The 18,319-nt window shown below is 41.4% G+C and overlaps 1 protein-coding gene across 1 annotated transcript in view; it reads right to left on the bottom strand.

The window, feature by feature from the left end:
• The window catches only part of IMPG2 (interphotoreceptor matrix proteoglycan 2), a 771,041-nt gene that overhangs the window by 299,533 nt on the left and 453,189 nt on the right, over nucleotides 1-18,319 (bottom strand). The window lies entirely within an intron of this gene.

The raw sequence follows: 18,319 nt of genomic DNA, 5'->3' as shown, positions 1-18,319 counted from the left end.
GTTACATTTAACTAAACATACTAAAGAAAAGATTTGGAGCGGGCAGTTCGTAGATGTTTTTAAACTACTACATCGGGATCTTCAATCTAAAGAGGGTTCAAAGGAGGAGGCATGGGAGCTAGCGAGAAGACCCAGGGTTCCCACTAATATTGATTCCTGGACCTCTGCCTTTTTGATTTTCACAAGCGTTTACTGTGAAAAGATTCCGGACCGTTCGGTCTCTCTTTGAAAATATTTGGATACTATTAGAAAGCCGCATGCAGAATTTGGGGGTTTCGCATGGTTACACTATGATGAGGAGTTTCAAGCTCGTTTAGTGTTAATTCCAGAAAAACCCTGGGGTGAGGGAGATAACGAGTTGTGGGTCCAGTGGATGTATCCCCAAAGGCCTCCTCCTATATTACATACAGCAAGCGGTTTGGCGATTACCCCACGGCCCTTTCTTAATAGACCCACTCTGGGAGGGGTGGGGTCATGAGTTAAAAACACAGCTTTCACCACGGGGGCGTGCTGGAATTTCAACAGGGGTTTCTGTCACAAGTATCCATGCAAATATAGGCACAAATGTTCAAAGTGCGGTGGTAAGCATGCCGTGTTGCAATGTTTTAGTGAACAAAACCCCAGCTTCTATACAGGTCAGGGCAGAGGGAGAGGCGTCCCTGTCCAGCCTCCTTTCAAAGGCGGTTACGCCAATTGACATTCCCAACTTATGTAAGTGGCTAAAATTTTACCCTCTCAGAGAGAAAGCTTTAAAGTTAGAGTGGGGGTTTAAGGAAGGTTTCAAACTCGGTTATCAAGGTCCTAGGCAACGTAGGTTTGCGCAAAATTTAAAATCTGCAAAGCAGTTTCCTCAAGTTATTGCTAACAAATTAGACTCTGAAATTGCTGAAGGTAGAATAGCCGGCCCCTTCTTTTCCTGGCCCCTTCCCAATCTTATTGTTTCTCCTTTAGGAGTGGTTCCCAAGAAAACGGAGGGAGAATTCCGTATGATTCAACATTTGTCTTGGCCTCAAGGACAGTCAGTAAATGATTTTATAGCTAAAGAGGATACTGTAGTGCAGTTTTCTTCTGTGGACGTAGCTCTGGATTTAGTTGAAAAGGCCGGCTCAGGAGCGGAGTTGGCAAAGTGTGACATTAAGTCAGCTTTCAGACTGCTTCCAGTGCATCCTCAAGATTTTGTGTTGCTAGGGATTCTTTTTCAAGGTCAATTCTTTGTTGACAAAGTGTTGCCTATGGGATGTGCAGTTTCCTGCCAACTTTTTGAAGATTTCAGTTCTTTCCTACAATGGCTTTTTTCATTCAGGTCCGGCTACATGCAAGTGTCGCATTATTTGGATGATTTTCTTTTTGTGGGTAGAAAGGGCTCTCGTTCATGTGGCAAGGCCCTCCAATTTTTCCAATCTGTGATGCAGGAATTAGGTGTTCCCTTGGCGGCAGAAAAAACAGAGGGACCAGAGACTTGTCTAATATTTCTAGGCATAGAAATTGATACTGAAAAGATAGAAGCTAGGTTACCACAAGGCAAGGTGCAAGAAATTGTACAGTTGCTCAATTATGCTAAGGCGGCGAGAAAACTGACTCTATTTGAGATGCAACGGTTGTTGGGTCATTTGAATTTTGCCTGCAGAGTAGTGAAGGCCGGGAGATCATTCTGTAGGAGGTTGGGTTTTGCTATGGCGGGTGTGTAATTACCTCATCATAGGGTCAGGGTATCTCTTCACATGAGAGCAGACTTTGAGGTCTGGTTGATTTTCCTGGACAGTTTTAATGGTGTTCCTATTAGGTCCATCGGCGACCAGTTTTTATGGTCTACACAGATATTTTCCGATGCTTCAGAATCTAACGGTTTTGGACTTTTCTGGGATGGCAAATGGTGTGCTGAACAGTGGCCTCCACACTGGATTAGTGAGAAGCGCAGTATCGCGTTTTTTGAATTTTTTCCCTTGATAGTAGCACTGTCAGTCTGGGGTAAGTTTCTAGCTCACAAATCTGTTCTCTTTCATGTCGATAACCGGACCGTGGTCGATCTGGTCAGAAGGCAAGGGACAAACGCCTGCTCCAGTTATTGCAGAATTTCATGCTGAGTTGCTTGTTGTTGAATATAACTTTTAGAGTGAAGCATATTCCTGGAATAGACAATACTATAGCTGATGCGTTATCTCGTTTCCAGTGGCGGAGATTCCGTGGTTTGGCACCCACAGCGGATGCAGAAAAGACTCCAATTCCTCAGGAGCTATGGCTGGCGGACTGACGATTAGGAAGTTGGTGGAGCAATCTCTGGCTATCAGCAAATGCTTAGCGTACAGGAGGGCATGGGCGGAATTTCTACAGTCAGGTGCGGCTTGTCATAGCAATGATCATACAGGCCTTTTACTACGCAATGATGACATTCTCCATTTTGTGTTGAGCAACATTGATAAGGGCATTACAGCTGCTACCATTGCAGGAAAGCTATCAGGAATATCCTTTTACGGAAAATGTTTTTGGGGATATGACCCGTCTTTGGGAGAGTTGGGTAGAAGGATTTTGTCAGGATGGTCCAAGGTTAAGAAACGTAGTACAGTACAGCGCAAGCCTATATCTCTATGCCTACACTTTGCTTTTCCAAGTTTGAAGCGGCGCTCTTTACACTTTGCATGTTATGGCTATTTTTTGGCGCCTTTAGGGTATCTGAACTTCTGGGTAAACCTTTTATTCAGGGTCTCAGATATTCAAATGTCTCTATGTCTGCAGATTCACTAAAAATTTATTTAGAATCATCCAAAACAGACCAAAGAGGAAAGGGGGTTACTGTGGTGTTGTGGAAACTTAGCGGTCCGCTATGCTCATGGTTTGCCTGGTTAAAATTTCAAGAATTTCCTCATTATCCTAACAGCAGCTGCATTTTTCAACACCATGATGGCTCTCAGCTGACTGCTTCTCAGCTTTTGGCCGTACTGAGGAAATCGTTTTTTTTTTTTTTTTTTTTTTTTTTTTTTTTTTTTTTTTTTTTTTTGCAATTCCTACAGTTCTTTATTTCAAGTCCTCATTAGGAGGGAGTAAGGTTATAAATACAGTGATCAAACCAACTTTGTCTGGTTTCCTAAATCTATTTCAAACCACTCAGAAATAACAGCTAAGAGTAAAACATGAAAGATTAAACAGGGACACTCCAAGGATGAATAACAGAAAAAATAAATGGAAGAAAATCATCTAAAAAATAAGGAAACATAACGGATCTGAACTGCAATCCTAACCCTCAAAAACTTGAACTACCTGAACCACAAATGTAAAGTGCTGAAATGTGCGAACAAATTGATTTCTAAAACAGTTCCCCATAATCTACAACCATAACATTAAAATATACACAGAAACACACACTTATTGTCGAAGTGAGATGAATTGGGTGTTCTCTCTTTTAGACTTTTTTGTTTCTGTAGTACCTTGGTTGGATGTTTTCCTTTTTTTATTTTAAATATTTTTTTATTTTGTACTTTCAACAGTGCACATTTAATACATATAATACATTCGTTTATTCATTTTCGCAACCTAGTCTTTCAAGTAAATTTCAAAAACAAGAAGACAATTAAGAAAAATAGAAAGACCAAGTATCATGTAAACAGACTAATATACCAATATAGCTCTCGTCAATCCCAAAGTCAAATTTTTCCAAGTAACCAGGTTTGTCAGATTACCTAGTTAACAGTTTACCCTACTCCAACTCTCCACCGCGCTAAGGGCCCCCAAATTCTTATGCCTAGAGCTCTCCCCACTCTCCCTTTCCTTGCATAGATAGGTTTTTCTAAATTAAATATAGATATTAAATTTGCTAGCCATACATGCATAGACGGAGGGGATTTGTCCAACCAAGCCCTGGCTAGAATTAATCTATACACTGCCATTGCCACAAAAATAAATTCCCTCTCTATATTTCTGTTACCATCACAATCTATTCCTAGCAGAATACATAATGGTGACATGGATATCTGTAGGCCTAGAGTATTGTTAAAAAAAGCTTTGATATCCCTGATTAGAGTATATAGTTGTGGGCAAGTGGCCAGCATATGAATTAAGTCAGCGTCTAATGTGCTGCATCGAGGGCAATGTATCCCAGTTGTACCCCCCCATTTAGCAATTCTAGCAGGTGTATGATATAGGGAAAACAGAGTCTTATAATGTTGTGATTGTAGGGGGCCAGAGCATAAAATATTAGACCCCAAGTCCAATGACTCCTGAAACTCCTCCATTTCTCCTCCCAACTTCTCTGCCCACTTACGCTTATGTTTTTCTAGGTCGTCCACTTTAGTTTGAGCTAGTATTGCGTAAGCTGACCTGATACCATGGTGGCCGCCCGTAGTTAAAATCTCTAGAAAGTCATTTCTATTATATCCTGCTGAGCCACCACTTTTCTGTCCCAAAAAGCTTCTTAGTTGTAGGTACTTAAAAAAATCTCTCCTGCTCAACTTAAACTTGTTTACCAATACCTCAAACTGCACCAATCCCCCATCCCCTATTAGATCCCCTGCTTGGTTAACACCTTTTCTGTTCCATTCTGCCATTACTGTATCAGAAAAAATTTCTGAGGGGAGCGATTTGTTTTTATATAGTTTAAGATACCTATTATACCGCCCAAGACCCATCTTCCTCATAAAAGCATTCCATACATATAGGGCCGCATTTAACGTCTTGAATTGCTTCCTTCTGAGATACCCATACTCAGTGGAACATAGCAAACAATTTTCTGCATCTTGTCCTAACAAAATTGCGTATATGTCGGTAGATTCGGTCGTTACTCTTTGAAGCATCCCCCCTCCTCCAATTAATCCTTGCATATATTGAAGGGCAGTTGCCAGATAGTATAGTCTAAAATCCGGGGCTCCCCACCCCCCCCTGTCTCTCGCCAATGTCATAAATTTATATGCCCTACGCGTTTTCCCATGTGCCCATATAAACTTGTTAAGGATACCCTCCAACATATTAAACCATTTTGTTTCAAAGATTAACGGAATTGTTCTAAATAAATACAGGAATTTCGGCAATATACTCATTTTTAACACGTTGGTACGACCTACTAAAGAAAGGTGTAAATTATTAATCCTATTTAGATCTGATTTTACATTCTCAAGGAGGGGAGCTATATTATTCTCTACAAGAGTGTCTAATTTTGCAGATATTGCTATCCCTAGGTATATCGCCGAGGTGGTCACCCTGGAGTCAGTGTACAAAATGGCTGCGTTCAGAACTATCTGCGTCTTAGATCTATTTAGCTTGTAGCCTGATATTTTTCCAAACTTATTAGCCTCCCTTTCGATCTCTGTAATAGCTAAGCCTGGATTCGGAGTAAGTATCGCAACGTCGTCTGCGTACGCCAAGATTTTAATTGACCGACCGTTTAAAACCATTGGTAGAATCTCTCTATTTCTGTCCAGTTTCCGCAAAAAAGGTTCCAAAAACAACGCGAAAAGCAATGGAGATGAAGGGCAGCCTTGTCTCGTCCCCCTAGAAATTGCAATTGCTTCTGAGAATCCTCTATTTACCCTAATTTTAGCTGTTGGGCAATGGTATAGAGCTCGGACGGCTGTTATAAAACCTTCCCCAATACCACTCCATCTCAAAACTGCCCACAGGAATCCCCAGGCAACCCTGTCAAAAGCCTTCTCGGCATCCAGCAGCAGTGCTGCTGCCGGGTCACCCAGGGATTCCGCGGCGTCAAACACCGTTATAAGTGTCCTAACGTGCTGGGTAGTTCCCTTTCCTGGTATGAAGCCGTGCTGGGATGCGCTTACTAACTGCTCTATATCGCCTGCCAACCTAGTTGCCAGCATTTTTGAGTAGAGTTTAATATCGGCATTCATAAGAGTAATGGGTCTATACGAGCCCGGGAGTGTCGGAGGCTTGCCTTTTTTTTGGATGACTATAATATCCGCTGCTCCCCAAGACTCAGGAGGTGAGCCTCCTTGCTGTGTTAATAGCATAATATTAAACATATCCACCCCTAAGCTGTCTTGGAAGACTTTATAAAATTCTACTGGAATTTGGTCTGGCCCCGCCGCCTTCCCTGAGGGGAGACACTTGATTGCGTTCTTAAACTCATCCAGATGGAAAGGAGCATCAAGCCCAGCTTTGTGTTGTACCGACAAAGAGGGAGCTAGGACATCTCGTAGATAGTTATCCACCTCAACCTCTGCTAAAATATTCCCTTCCTCACCAGTATACAATTTAGTGTAGAATTCCCGAAAAACCTCCCGGATAAGCTCGGGATCTGAAACCAAATTCCCCTGGCTATCCTGAATTTCCTTAATATCTGTCATAGCAGTTCTTTGCCTAGTTCTGACAGCCAAGAAGTGCCCAATCCTCTCACTTAATTCATAAGAATCTTGTTTATGCCCCATGTATTTTTCAGCTGCTTTCACGCTAATCCCCTCGGTAGCATCCCCTTTGAGGGTAGTTATAGTAATCAAGAGGGATTCAAGCGGTAGGCCTTGCGCTATAGCTCTAGCTAGATTTTCCTCTGCCACAAGCAGTCCTTGTCTTATATCTTCTAAATATCTTCGGTCTTTTTTCTGTTTAGCCAATACGTAACTCATAGTTTCTCCCCTTACCCCCGCCTTAAAACAATCCCATACCACCCCTGGGGGCGCAGTGCCTCTGTTAATATCCCAGAAAAACAATATCCATGATTTCATATGCGTCTGGTATGCCCTATCGCTTAGCAATGTTCGCTCAAACGTCCACTGAGGTTTAATTACTTTAATATTCCTAGTAGCTAATGTTAAAACCAGAGGGCTATGATCAGAAAGGATTCTGGGCTGTTTTTCTATTTCTGTATGGGAGATAATAGAACTAGACACCAAAAAATAGTCCAATCTCACTAAAATTCTGTGTGGGGCCGAAAAATAAGTACTGCCATCCACAGAGGGATGCAGCTTGATCCATGGGTCCACAAGGGAGTTATGTTGGACCATACTAGCCAATGCGTTATAAGTCTTCCTCTTCCTCCCTACATAGCTCCCCCCAAGTTCTGTAAAGGAGCTCGTACTATCATGGATATTAAAGTCCCCGCATAGCACTGAGGAAATCGTTGTTGTCATTAGGGTTAAACCCTTTTGATTTTGGAGCACATTCATTTCGTATGGGAGCTGCTTCAGAGGCTGCCAGAAGGGGCTGCTCTTTACAACAGCTGCGTAGGCTAGGCCGTTGGTCATCTAATTGTTGTTTGAAATATGTTAGAGATTTTAATGAATGTTAAACATCCATTTCGCTGTTGCTAATATGTATCTCTTTCCAGGTCACTACTTACCTTCATCAACCTCCATGGCGAATGTGTGGATTGTAGGACACTCTTTCGTCAGATGGGCAGCCAAACAAGCAGACAGGAGCCACTATGGTGTAAATTTAGGCTTTAGTTTTGAAGATACGGACATTTTGTGGTTTGGTAAGAGGGGAATGAAATGGGGTCAACTGTTGCCCAGTTTAAATGAGTTGGCTTCTTCAAAGCCGCTACCTAAGGTGTTATCAATTCATTTGGGCGAAAATGATTTAGTACAGTTGTCTGGCCTGGGACTCCTTTTGGAGGTGAAAGCTGATTTAGCCAAGATAGTGCTTGCATGGCCTAATACAAAAATTGTTTTTACTGCACTGGTGCCAAGGAGGGTTTGGAGAGGCGCTGAGAAGTTTTCTGCCATCGACAGGGCTCGGCGTAAATTTAACAGGGAACTACGCCAGTTTTGTCTGATGAATGACATTTCTTGGTTGGCACATGAGGACATCAGTAAAGATGACTTTCAATTTTTCAGAGTGGATGGTGTACATCTAACGTTCATCGCAAATGAACAGTACATTGTAAATATTAAAGATAAGTTATCTTATATTTTGGGGTTGCATCCGTGGTGTTGAAGGTTTGCAGTAGCGGCTTTCCTTCTTGTTTGGGGAACATATTTCATATTAAACAATTTCTGGTTATTCTTGCAATGGTGATTTTCTATCATTTGGGGAATGTGTTTAGCACAATATCTGATACTCAAAAAAAAAGGGGGGAACTGAGTGGGGGGGGGGACAGGAAAAACACCTTTGCAGGGTTTTTTCCTGGTGGCAGATTGGGACGGGATTGAGGCAGGTAGGAAGGGTTGGGTCAGGCAGTATAGCTTAGGACAGAAGGGAAACAGAGATAAGGGGCTGGGGTAGAGGTTCCAGGTGGGGGAGAATTGGGGATCTATGTGGGGGAAAAATTCATTGGGAAAATCTCTTGGGGGATCGATATGGGGGAAACTTCATTGGGGGATCGGTTTGGGGACTTTTCTTGGGGGATCATTGAGGGGTGGCGGGGGCGGGGTAATTTTGCATTGAAAGTCATTGTTTGGCATTATGATTATTTTGCTATGTTGCTAAATAAAAGCGACCTTTTAACCCCCATCGGCCTGCGATGTGATTCATTGCCCGATGGGGGCTTGGGGGTGGCATTCGAAGAATGTCCACCCCCGGGCAGCTTCGGGCTTGTGGTATCGCCCAGGGCCGAGCACGTGCAGGCAGGGAGTCTGCTTTAGAACGTTGCCGTTCAAACGCCGAGTTCTAATTATTGGCAGTTGGGGGTCCAGGAGCAGGTAGGCAGGAGGCGCGCTCGCTTTTCGTGCCCCACCCACCCTCCCTATTTTGTTACAGGTTTTATATTTTGCGGATACGGTAACGTTTCCTGGTTCCTGGGTTTTTGGGTCTCTCTCTCCCTCCCCCTCTCCTTCTTTTTCCATTAGGGGCAGATTGGGACGGGATTGAGGCAGGTAGGAAGGGTTGGGTCAGGCAGTATAGCTTAGGACAGAAGGGTAACAGAGATAAGGGGCTGGGGTAGAGGTTCCAGGTGGGGGAGAATTGGGGATCTATGTGGGGGAAAAATTCATGGGGAAAATCTCTTGGGGGATCGATATGGGGGAAATTTCATTGGGGGATCGATATGGGGGAAATTTTATTTGGGGGATCGATATGGGGAAATTTCATTGGGGGATCGGTTTGGGGATTATTCTTGGGAGATCATTGAGGGGTGGCGGGGGCGGGGTAATTTTGCATTGAAAGTCATTGTTTGGCATTATGATTATTTTGCTATGTTGCTAAATAAAAGCGACCTTTTAACCCCCATCGGCCTGCGATGTGATTCATTGCCCGATTGTGTTAACGATCACTAACTGCAAATATCCTTTAATGACCAGCCGTGCAAATGTGTGCATGCATATTTACTAGGTATAATGTTTAATGCATATTAATTGTGTTCTATCAAACGCCAAAGCCTATTGCGAGTTTAATGTACAATTGTTCTATGATAGATGTCATTAACTTAAAAGGGAATGGAGGTTATTATTGAGCAGAACCATATACAAGTAGTGTTGAGATATCGTATCACTGCAAAAAAAACAGCTTTAAAGAGTACTGCATTACAGTAGAAACATGCTCTTTCAAATGAATTGACTTTGTGAACTACTAAAAAGAACTAGCGGCAAATGGAGCACGCATCAAAGTAGATATTATAGCCCAGCAGCTCGAGTTAGAATGATAAGCAACACTTATTGGTGTATAAGTGTATGATATTCACTGTAATATTCCTATACTGCTCCTTGCTGTTTGCTTTGCTCTATTTGCTGTCTTTCCACATATGTGCCCTTTGAAGATGTCAATCGCTTTCTTACTCTCCCATTTGGAGGAGAGTGGGTTTGGAAGCATTGTGTGCTCTAGAACCCTTCCCATTATGAGACGGCTCCATTGTGTCATAAGAAAACGATCTAATATTGACCTAGAAGGTGATTAATTTCATGCTACAAGAAATCACATATCAATTAAAAAAACAATATGCATAGTCAATTTTAAAGAGTAGCACGCTCAACTGCTCTTTGGAGCTTCGCCAGGCATCTCAACAAGATCTGAAAGGAAAGGTGTTGGTTTGATCTTTGTCATGTCTATGTTAACTCCCACTGCAGCTTGATTTTGTTTTAATTCTTGAGGTTCCCCTGGCCACTGTTTGTGACAAATCTTAACCAATTCTTTTCATTTGCTGATCATGTTTTTCATATGCTATTTTGCTGTCACTAAAGATCAGGAATCGGCCCTCCAAGCCACTGCTTCAAATTGCCAGATCAGCTGACACACTAAAGTACTACACCAAAGTAATAATAACCTACAATACAAATCCACAAGACAACCCCCAACCACAAGAACAGAGACTGCTTTGGTAGATTAAAAAGCACACTGCAGTAGTGTGTATGTATGTCTGGAAACTGAAGTTTTCACTTGGAATCATGTCAGCCGGTTATAACAGTCAACACCAAAGCATACCAGATTTAGGCAATCAAAACAAGAGAATCAGCAGAAATCAAGTTCACTTGGAAGAGCTTTAATGTATATGGGGATCTTATTGAGGATGGCCTGGATAGGATACCCTATAGATTTGTCATACATGTAGCATTTTTAGGGTACGACAGACTACACATGTGACTCTAATAGCACAAATGGTAAAATAAAATACTGAAGTACAAAAGATTAATTTTGTTGCAAGCGCATTTTTGTCTTTATTCATTTCTGCATAGCAAAATGTACAAAACAGTAACGATATTATAGGTTCCAAAGGGCTTAATTACATTGGCATCAATTATCTTGTTAATTAACGAACCCCCAACATCCTTTGCTTAGTTGGATTTTTTCTGCATAATGAACCAAATGAGTAGAGAAATAGGATCAAACAAGGGAGACAATTAGTCGGCAATAACTTGATTCTCAAATGACAGTTCGATTTAAGTGATCATTTTGTATACAGTAGGATTAAGCTATCTTTTTCACAGAGGTTTTAGGGCATGTCTGTACTGCATTTCACAGACTCCAAGGTTAGACAGAAAGGGTTTCTCAGTATTTCAGCGCAGGAACACTTTCTTGGATTTCAGACTAACTTCAGACTCTGTTGGACCACTTGACAACCGAAGCCTCCTACTGTCTAGCATAAAATGGAAAGGCTAATTTTTACGGCATAATATACATTAAAAACTTTAAATATTTTTTTTCTAAGCGTGGAAGTAATATATAAACATGCCTCACGACGGCAAAAGATGAAAATAAATCTTTAGGGGACCGATTTTTTAAAGTACAATAATGAAGACTGCAGCCTGTATTTAATTTTCTATAACGTTACTACTGTTATGTTTGTCAATTTTACATTAGGGAGCATATATGTTTTTCACAATTTCAAAGTAGTATTTCGAAGTTAATCATTGATTTCGGCAACATAAGATATTTTTTTAACGATATTCAATTTTAGGAAAACTTTTATTCAGGAATACAACAATGAGGCACAGTATGTCACAGCTGAACCTTTTGGCTAACGTCTCTCTGAAAAGTCTTCCAATTGCCATTCAACATCTACACTATAGTTTCTCTGCTATACTCTGTAACTTTTCCTTTTTCTGCTGGCCAATAGGAAATTGTATCCTTGGCTGCAAGACGCACAAAGACTTTCAACATCTGACTGATAATTGAGCCTTGGATCTGTCCAAGAGAAATGGAATCACCATTTGTCCCCAAAAAGAACCATTTTGTTATATCAAGATGGAAAATGAATAAACATATAACAAAGTGCAGTCTCAGCAACAGGTGCAGGTTTGGGCGGAATCTACTGTCATATTTGATGTTTCCCAGAAGGAAAAGTGCTTAGAAGAGCTCAGATCAACAGATGTGAGCATCTGGAATAACTTGCAGGATAATGCTGAGAGACAGCCAGAAATTATTATATTACTGCAAATAGCTGAACAGCAAACTTTTACTGGTATGAAAGACAAAAATGCATAGACTAAGTAACTGTTTATGTAACATTATGGCTTTTTTTGTTCATAAGTATATCAGAATTAAGATTCCCTAACAAAGAGGTTTTGAAAGTGAGGTACTGCTTTTCTCAGGCCACGCCTGGACTATTTTTTTGTCGCACAATTTCCCCACTGGTGAAAACTACACTATGTTGAACGGCACTTTTAACAAGGGACAAATTTGGTACTGACTTGAAAAGGAGAAGGCACACTTCCTAGTCTCTGTGTCAATGCACTTTAATGACACAATGATCCTCTTGCAAATAACCCTTCTGGTTAACCCTCCATCGCGCATTCCCCCTAACAAGAAGTGCATGCTCCAAGCTGCTTGGTGCCATACTCTGTAAGTTTATTTGCAGCCAGTGTCACAGCAGGTGAAGATAGCTGAAAAACAACCAGTGCCCTTTGGAAAATTGAGTACAACATTTCATGACTTACAAGTGAGGTAATATCCTTCTCACCAACTTTATTTTGGGAGTGTCCCTCCTTCATATCTAACAGTACCATGCATAAAAGGTTTCATACACATATTATGACATGATATCAGAACAAACCAGTGAGATGGCAACCCCGTCATGTTAGAGGTATGAGGTCAATTCCTCACATATCCATTTTGAATTTACCCATACAACAGACCATTCTCTAACCCCCTGATGTGCAGTCATGCATCACGCATCAATGACTGAGGGCTAAGGTTCAAGCTCATTGGGCACTGATGTTCACAAACACCTTCTGAGACTCTAGTGTCCTACACCACAAATAGAGACGTGCTGCCTAAGATAGCGACATCTGCATGCATAGTGAAGATGGTGGTGAATCAGCTTGGCAAGCACACCGATCTTTTGAACATGTTTTATTAGTTTGCTTCTCCTGTTCGTCTTGCCATAAGTGACAGTCCAGCACATGCTTGGGTAGTCAGATACAGGAACCTTTGCAGTCTACTATGAGACCAAAGTGCTTCCAGGCTTTTGCCCCTATGTTATTGTGGCTTTCTCTACCATACCCCCAGCCTATCTCTACCACACTCCCAGTGTGCAGAAACAAAGTGTGAGACACTGTCACCTTGCTTCACATGTATGCCTTAATGCTGTTGGTCCACTATGTTTGCTTTTGCTGCTCTATTTAAATGTTCACACAGTGCTAAGTTTGTGAAAAGCTTTTAATAACATCGAAGTGACAGAAAGTGTCCTGTTTGGTGGGAAAATTTACAATCTGTATTATGATTAACAGTGTCCATATGCATTAGCTGTTTGTGAACCTTATGAAATCCTATCTGTAATATATGTCAAGTGGAACTGCTATATGTTATATGTTGTTGAAAAAGCTCAATAAAGATGTATGTGTGTGTACATATATTAAATTACCCAGTGGCAGACACCACTGGGAAGGTATAGTCACTCACTCTCTCGTACAGCTACTTACACAGCCACCCACCCATTCATACAGCCACTCACTCACCCATAGAGCCATTCATACACCCACTCATTCACCAATACAGCCACTTAGACAGGCAATCGCTCACCTATACAGCTTCTCACACACCCACTTATTCATCCATAAAGTCACTCACATACCCACTTACACGCCCATACAGCCATTCAGACACACACACTTACACACAGATACATACAATCATATGGCTACTCACATAATATTTGTTAGAAATAGTATCACTCATTACTCGCACACAACGTATACTTATTTAACATTTGGTGTACCATAGTATATACATTTAAAACAATAATAATCTATTGCAAAGACTTACAATCACTGGATGACGTAATCAGTGATGTCATCGGTGATGTCATTTGAGATGTAAATCAGTGATGTCATATGAGATGCCATCAGTGATGTCACTGACCATGTCATAAGTGAGATAATATGTGAAGTCATAAGAAGTGCCTTGCAGGGACATAAGTTATAGATACCTCAGGTAATTATAACTGCTGAATTTCTAAGGTTTTTTTATGAGTGAAATCTGAGTCTAACTATAACGTCCCTGTAACCTTTGGTATTTTCAGGAAATTTCTAGATTTTTTTTAAATTACTGTTTTCCAAATATAACGTCCCTTTAACCTTTGTTTTTTTCAGTGAATTTCTAAAGTTTTTTTTAATTCTATTTCCTAACTATAATGTCCCTGTAACCTTTGTTTTCTAAGTGAATTTCTGAGTTTTTTCAATTCTATTTCCTAACTAAAACTTTGCTGTAACCTTTGGATTTTTAAATGCATTTCTAAGGTTTTTAAAATGTTATTTCTTAACTGTAACATGTAACCTTTTAGAGTGAGTGTGTGACTGGGTGCAGGAGCGTCTCAGTCATTGCGTGAGTGTGTGAGTGTCTCAATGTGTGTGAGTGGGTGTGTGAGTGTCTGAGTAACCTGGACGTGGCTGCATAAGTGTCTCATTAGGTGTGTGAGTGGGTGCATGAGTGTCTGAGTGGATCTGTAAGTGAATGCATGACTATCTAAATGGGTGCAAGAGTGTCTGAGTGGGTTTGCGAGTGCTTCCATGTGTTTGAAAAAGTGTATGAGTGTCACACTGGGTCTGTGAGTGGGCACCTGAGTCTATGAGTATGTCTGTGAATGGGTGTGTGAGTGTTTGAGTAGGTCTGGGAGTGGTTGTGAGAGTGTCTGAGTGGGTTTGAGAGTGCCTTCATGTGTGTGTCAGTCAGTCTGTTGGTGACTGCATGATAGTCTGAGTGGGTGCATGAGTTTCTGAGTGGGTGTGTGAGTCTCCGAGCATGTCTGTGGGTCTGTGAATCAGGTTGTGAGTCTCTGAGTAGATCTGTGAGTAGGTGAGAGTAAAAGTGATTCTGTAAGTGAGTGCATGGGTATCTGACTGGATCTGTAAGTGGGTGTGAGAGTGTCTTAGTTGTTCTGTGAGTGGGAGCATGAGTGCCTCAGTGGGTTCTGCTCATTCTTGGCTTGTTTTCTGCATTTTTTTCTGCTCACCTCTGACCTTTATTTTGCCTCTTTATGCTCATTGCTGACCTTGACTTTGCCTCTTTCTGCTTGCTTCTAATCTTTATTTTGCTTCTTCTGCTCATCTCTGACGATTATTTTGCCTCTTTCTGCTTATTTCCGACATGTATTTTCCCTCTTTCTGCTCGTTCTGGCCTTTATCTTGCCTCTTTCATCTCATTTCTGACCTCTATTTTGCCTCTTTTTGCTCGTTTCTGACCTCTGCTTTGCCTCATACTGCTCATTTCTGATGTCCATTTTGCCTCTGTCTGCTCATTGATGGCCTTTATTTTGCCTTTTTCTGTTCATTTCTGATCTCTATTTTGCCTCTTTCTGATCATTGCCGGCCTTTATTTTTGCCTCTTTCTGCTTGTTTCTGGTCTCTATTTTGCTTCTATCGGTTTGTTTCTGATCTCTATTTTGTTTCTTTCTGCTAATTTCTGACCTCTATTTTGCCTCTTTCTACTCGTTGCTGACACCTATTCTGCCTCTTCCTGCTCGTCTCTGACTTTATTTAGCCTTTTTCTGCTCGTTGCTGATCTCTATTTTGCCTCTTTCTGCTCATTGTGGTCTCTAGTTTGCCATTTTCTGCTTGTTGCTGACCTTTATTTTCCTACTTTCTGCTCATTACTGACCTTTATTCTGCCTCTGTCTGCTCATTTCTGACCTTTATTTTGCCTCTTTCTGCTCGTTGTTGATCTCTATTTTGTCTCTTTCTGCTCATTGCCGGCATCTATTTTGCTTTGTTCTGCTCGTTGCTGACCTTTATGTTGACTCTTTCTGCTCATTGTGGACCTTCATTTAGCCTCTTCTGTTTGTTTCTGACCTTTATTCTGCCTTTTACTGCTCCTTTCTGATATTTATCTTGCCTCTTTCTGCTCGTTGCGGACCTTGAACTTGCCTCTTTCTGCTCGTTGCTGACCTTTATTCTGCCTTTTTTGGCTCATTTCTCACCTTTATTTAACCTCTTTCTGCTAATTGCTGACCTATTCTGCCTCTTTCTTCTCGTGTCTGTCTTTTATTTTTCCTTTTTCTCCTCTTCAACATGGGACCGCAGGGTGAAGCTCAAAACCCCTGTGGTACCAGCCTGCTCCCGACTCCTGCAGGTGCGGGCATTGCTCCAGCAAGCAGGGAGCTGCTTGAAATAGCAGCTCTCTGCTTGCAGGAGCAATGTTTTCATCTTTTTCACTGCACACATATTTACATACAGGGAAACAAATGAAAACTTTGCTTTCTGCAAGCCGGAGCTGTCTGACAGCTCCGGCTTGCAGAAAGCAGAGTTATGTTTGCTTTTGCTTGGTGGGTGCTGTCAGCATTCACCAAGCACACAGCTACCTCCCGAGGGTGGGCACCTTGAGAGGTAACAGGAGCTGGCCCTACAGGGTGGGGGACACCAGGGCCATAAATGGCTCCACCCTGAGGCTAAAGATTACCGAAGCGCTGTAGCCCGCACTTCTTTTTTTTGTAATGTTTTTTTCTGGGACTCGGCTGAAGCTGAGTCCCAAGATGGCTGCCAGCATTTCCTGGTTGAAGTGTTGGCAGCCAATCATATATAAACAGGGAACTTCAATGGGCAACTGCTTCACCCCCAGCTAAGCCAATTTGGCGGTAGACTGGTGGGAGGAGTCAGTGCTCTAGAGCAGTGATCTACCCTACTAGAGGGAAAAGGTCTGCATATGGCTTAGATATATTGATCATGTGCTCTTTGTAGGGAGGACCATGAGATTGATTTGAATGCTTTTGTAACAAGATTGAATAGAAATTATGCAAAATCTAAAATTCATCATGCAGTATAGCCAGAGTACTATTTACTTCTTGAGTTTGAGACTTACAATCGTTGATGTGGCGTCGAATACTGATTTATTCAGAAAACAAACAGCAGGGAATTAAATTCTTCATGCAGCAAGTTGTCACCCTCCTACTTTAGATGGAGCATTCCCTATAGCGAGTGTCTTTGGGCCAAAAGGAATTGTAGCTCTGAACAAGCGTATCAGAAAACCAAGGGAGAAATGGCCTAAAGATCACAAGCTGGAAATGATCCACATAGAGCTTTAAAACAAGCAAGTATCAAAGCGGATAATGTAAAGAGAGATGATACTCTCTTTCAACCACCTCGTTCTAAAGAGAAAAAAGAAGTGGGAAATGAACCTATACGGTTTATAAGTACAATTAGCAGCGAAGCAGGCAAATTCAGAGAAATCCTAAAAATAGAAGGCACATCCTCACAAAATATTCTGTTCTAGGAGAAAGAATAGGGAGAACCCTCACTGTGATGTATCAAAGGAACTTATCATTAAAGGATATGCCAGTGCATAGTCACCTCACCCTAAAACGACCAATTGGTTGGAACAACGGAGGGTTTCCACCGTTGCAGCCGGAACAAAGCTTGTAAGCACAGTCACAATGTTAAGGAAATTACTTTACTGAGACTGAACAAGAAATGGCATATCCCAAAGCAGATAAAGTGTGGGACTGACTTTGTAGTATACGTCATAGTTTGCCCATGTGGGTAGTGGTACATAGGCTCTATAACGTTCCGTGTAAAGAAGTGTATACTCGAACATTGGAGGGCTATAACCAACACTGATCAGAGTTACAGCACAGCCAGATATTTCCAGGAGGCACACAATGGGGGTTGGACATTAACCAGGTACTTTGGCAAAGATTCAGTTCAGAAGCATCCTACAGGTGAGATTCGCACATCTGCATTATGGAGACTTGAGTCTCATTTCATTTTACAGGCTGGTTGCATAACTCCATTCGGGATGAATAATGAAGATAAGTTACATTCACATCTCTAGAAAGAGTATAAGAAGCCTCAGGTTCCACACATAATAGGTGTTTTTATTTTCTTATTTTAGTGTGTAGTTTGGTTTGAATTTAGGTGGAAGAAATTTCTAACAATTACCATGACTGTTGATGACTGAAGGGGAAGAGATAGTAATGTTGTAAACATCACCCTCGTGTTGCATTTTGCTTTGGATTATCTTATTTTGTTTACCATCAGTTTGAGATCTTAATGTGTGTATATGTTTATCTTTTTAAAGGTTCCTGTGGGGTGGAACATGCAGTGGCCCTGAGATTAGCCCCATATAAGCAGTTAATAAGCACAGGAGTAAAGAAATGAGATGTCATGACATCTTTTCTCCTTTTGGACAAGATCAGCAATAAGTGGTAGGGACAATGGCTGCCCGTGCCAATTTATTTTCTTTGAACCATGATCTGCTAACGATTCGCTGAAGTCTAGCATATATTCTGATGTAGTCTCTATGTATTGAGGATACCACACCCTGGATTAACTTGAAAAGCATGTCGAATGGCCACCTCACATGAAATAGATGATGTTATACATACAAGCTTCTAGCAATTGCGAGATATTGTAGTGGAATCAATACTATTAATGATTAGAACGTGTGATTGTTCAACTACTTGAAGCTAATTTAGGTTATCCTCCATTACAGAGACAGAACAACCATGATTACATACACAATGATTTATTACATATATTGTTGATTTATATACTTACTGAGCATTCTCTTATTTAGAGAGCCA

The sequence above is a fragment of the Triturus cristatus genome, chromosome 8 (assembly GCF_964204655.1).
Source record: "Triturus cristatus chromosome 8, aTriCri1.1, whole genome shotgun sequence".
Taxonomy (NCBI): domain Eukaryota; kingdom Metazoa; phylum Chordata; class Amphibia; order Caudata; family Salamandridae; genus Triturus; species Triturus cristatus.
The sequence above is the reverse complement of the archived record's forward strand: the minus strand, read 5'-3'. Positions and strand labels throughout refer to the sequence as shown.